The sequence below is a fragment of the Orycteropus afer genome, unplaced genomic scaffold (genome assembly GCF_000298275.1).
Source record: "Orycteropus afer afer isolate SDZICR_OR568_19922 unplaced genomic scaffold, OryAfe1.0 scaffold00045, whole genome shotgun sequence".
In the NCBI taxonomy this organism is placed as follows: Eukaryota; Metazoa; Chordata; class Mammalia; order Tubulidentata; family Orycteropodidae; genus Orycteropus; species Orycteropus afer.
In genome coordinates this window covers 5631556-5635707 of record NW_006921632.1, presented here as the reverse complement: position 1 = coordinate 5635707, position 4152 = coordinate 5631556, and positions in this window count along the sequence as shown.

Below are 4152 nucleotides of genomic sequence, written 5' to 3'. Positions count from 1 at the left end.
TGTACTCAGAAAAATGGCGTTTTCCTTCAACTCACTAAATATGTCAGACTGCCTTTTGAAGATAGTTTGCAAGCATCAATTAGGACTTTAAAAGCCATGCACAGAGGCTGCCAAGACCAGTGTGGTTAGAATCCAAGGCTTAGAATACTTCCTCCCAAGATGGTCTATCTTGGACATCAGGAGTCCCTCTGTTTGGTACAGAGCCAGTTTGCTGTAGCAAAAACCTGGCCCTATTGCACAGTCCCACCAAAAAGTACATCAAACTTTAACAGCTCCAGGCAGCAAACTAATGGATTTTCCAGGGAAACAAGGAGTCCCCCTCTGAGTGTTGATGATAAGCAGTGTCCCTTAGCCATGGGGTTCCATGGATGGCATGGTGCTGACGTCTGCATCTCTGTAGATCTGGAATGCCTCTCTGCCTTGAGATCTGGCCCTCTAGTTCTTGGGATAGATGTTCAAAAATATTTGGAAGGATGCTTCACTACTTCCCAAAGTACCCCCAGAAACATCTTTGGATCTGTAATCCAAGAATAAAGGGGATCTTGTAAAAATAGAATTGTAATGCCCTTTGACTCTGAACCCTGTGTGGCATTACTCACTCAAATTATCTGCAGGTTCAGTTTAAAATCTAATCTATAAATCTCTGGGTTTAGAAAGGTCAGCATAGTGGTTACCTTTGGGGAGAAGGGTGAGATCATGATTAGAAGAGGGGATGAGGGTGCTTTGACAGTGCTGGTCATGTTCTATTTCTTGACCTGGGTAGTTATTGGGTTTACTTTCTGATAATTCATCAAGTTGCACACTTATCATTTTTGTTCTTTTCTCTATATATGTATATGTCAATTAAAAATTCACTTAAAGAAATCTAATCAATGCAGCACTCTCAAGAGAGTGACTACAAATATCTTTTCTTACTCTTACTTTACAGATGGGGAAAATGAGGTTCAGAATGATCCTCATCACCAAGGCGACACAAGGAACTAAGCTGCTTCCTAACTGAGCTGTTCAGTTCTAACTGAGCTGTTAGAACCAGTGGCAGTGGATGACTTATGTACAACTGGATCAAAAGTTCCATTCAGCAAGCACAAGGTCTTATTCCTCTTTGTACGTGCAGTGCCTAAGACAGTGCTGTGTATATAGTGAGGGCTCCATAAAAGATTTAGAAGCCAAGATCCTCTTTGGGACAGAAAAAGGAACTGAAGCCTTAGAGGCTAAGTTCTTTGATCTGCTTGCCTTAGTGCCTAAGGCACTTGACTGCTAACCAGAAGGTTGGCGGTTCAAACCCACCAGCCACTACTCGGAAGGAAGATTGGGCAATCTACTTCCATAGTGATACTGTCTTGGAAACCCAAGGAGGGGTCACTATGAGTTGGAGATTACTCGGTGGCACATAACAACAACATAAATAAGACAGGATCCAGGTAGGATGGATTTAAACTGTGGTCTATGTCTGAGACTACAGGTGCCAAGACTCTGATGTCATAGCCCCCAACCAGATTGAACCCAAGAGGCACACAGCACAGGCTCCCCCAGCAGGGGCTGCTGGCAGGAGAGGATGTGGTGATCACTTGTGGGTAATTAGGAGTAGGAGAGCAGCCTTGGAATTCTTAGCTCAGCCACCATCAGAGACATTTCTTCAGCCCACATTCTCAAGGATAGCTGTTGCTCACTGGGTTTCCTGGAACCTGAGAAGGAGTGTCCAACTTGACTGACTTTTGAGTGGCAGCTGCCAAGCCCAGAAAGAATGTTGTGAAGAGACTCTAACCATCTCTTCTTCACAGGTCTCACCTCAATTGAACATTTTTCCCTTCTAACCCTCCTCCTCCCCCTTTTCTTCTCTGTCCAGACAAGTCAAGAACTCCTCCTTAGAACTTTCTTTCCTGCCCTCCCTCTGCTTCCCAGTTTAACTCGCATACCTCTGGGCTTTACTCACCTCCAACTCATCATCATCTGTCAAGTGGTGGAGAGTTTAAAGGCCATCAGAGCAAATGATCAATGTCTGTAACTCTCCAGGTAAGAGAACAATACCCAAGTTGCCAGCACCATACCCCACATTCTCCCTGTCCTTCCCTCCAGTAAAACCTAAAACACGGATAAAGATGGGTTGAGAAAGAACATTTAAGTAGAGAGTTCAAGTGCCAGTCATAAAAACACCAGATATCTGTTACTCTCAGGGCTGGATGGAGGTTCTGAACAGGATTCTGGACCCAGAACAGTGAACGATAGCCACTGAATCTTTTCTATATCCTTGAAGTATTCTCTGTCTCCCAGTTCCCTGTCCTGTTTTTTTTCTTTTCAGGAGCCTTATGCTTGATCTTGACAGGAATTAGGAATGAACCCTACAGGCAAATGGCAAAATCTCCACTGTTGTTTCCTAGAGATGATTGAAATAATTCAACCACTTCTGCCATGTTGAAAGCTGAAACCCTAAAAAAAAATACAAATCTCTACCTACCCTTTCTCTCCCCCATGGCCTGCCCACTCCAGGAGTCTTAAACTTTGAACTGACATGGTCTACCCTGTCAGTTGTGGCAGTGAAGTCTGATCTGATAGAAAGACTGATTTGGGGCCAATGGCCAATTTACTTCCTTGTCAAAGCTCTAAATGTGAAGAAACACAATTCCTGCTTTGTGGTTATTAATAGTCTCCCCTCTAATCACTCGTTATTTTACTGCATTGACTATCCGTTGACATTTGATCTACAGTAATTAAGGTTTTATTGCCATGTTTCTTTCTCCCGAACAGCATACTCCCTTTAAGTAGAAGCCATCTGGGGACAAGTGGTATTGGAACAAGAGCAATTAACAGAAAATTATATATTATAAGGCTGTATTACCTTCTTCTCAACCCCAACCTTGAAAAAGATGTTCTATCCCTAACAGTACAATGGATCAGGTGATTTGAATGATACTCCCAATTGAAACAACAATTTAATTTTTTTTTTCAAATATATTACCAAGCTGGCACAAGGGAAAGAAATCTGCAGAATCTGAAAATGAAGTGAAAGCCGGAATACAGGTAGGTAAAGAAAGACCAAAGCTGGCCTTCACCCTGAGAGTTTCCATAGAACGCTGGAAACCTTGAGCTTTCACTTTGATAGCTTCACAGGGTGTGGGGATAGAAGATAAGGCCAAGGGATCAACCTGCACAAAGCCGGCCTTCAAAGGATACATGCCAGGACTCCCTGTGTAAGGAGAATGAGAAGTAAACAGCCTTAGAGAAGGAGATAGCAAGGAAACTGGCCTGAATCATTCTAGATGTAGGGGAAAAAAAAAAAAAAAGCCCTTAGAATTCACATCCATAAGCCAGAACTCATATGGGTTTACAGTCCAAATTCATTTGCTGTGTGATCCAAGAAAATTATTTAAAGTGGTCCCAGGTTGGTACTGCTCAGGTAATTGACAGAGTCAAATGTAAATTCTCTTTGGAGAATCTCAACTTCATCCCAGGATGCAAAGACTTGCCACCAATAAAATCTCTAAGAAAATTACAGTTCACAAAGTTACTAAACTAATATGGAAATAAAACACATTGAATGAGAATCATCAGAAACACTAGATAGAAGAAACAGACCTACAAAGGCTTCAGATGCTGAAATTTTCAGACACAGAATGTAAAATAATTAAGTTTAATAAGACATAGATGCCACATTTTTCTCATATGGAGCAGCTGGTGGACTTGAACCACCAGTGGCTACAACAATGGGCTCAGGCATGGAAACTATTATGAGGATAGCCCAGGACCAGGCACTGTTTCATTCTGTTGTGCACACTGTTGCTATAAGTCAAAACCAACTTTATGGCACCTAACAGCAACAACAACCATTCAGTTAGCAACCAAACACTTAACCAGAGCTTCTCCAAATTTAATAACTTTTAAAAAATAAAAAAGAAGTTCAAAAACTGAGAACTCCATTTTTCAGGGAACACTGCCAAAAAAACAAAAGAGAGAGAATGTAACAAGATATTATAAATAAATAAGAAGACTTATAAATGAATAGAACATGGATTTTAAAAATGAAAAGTTAAAAGTGTTGAATTTAAGTCAGATCTGACTCATAGCAGCCCCTCCTTGGGTTTCTGAGGCAGTATCACTACAAAGGTAGATTGCCCAATCTTCCTTCTGAGGAGTGGCTGATGGGTTCAAACTGCC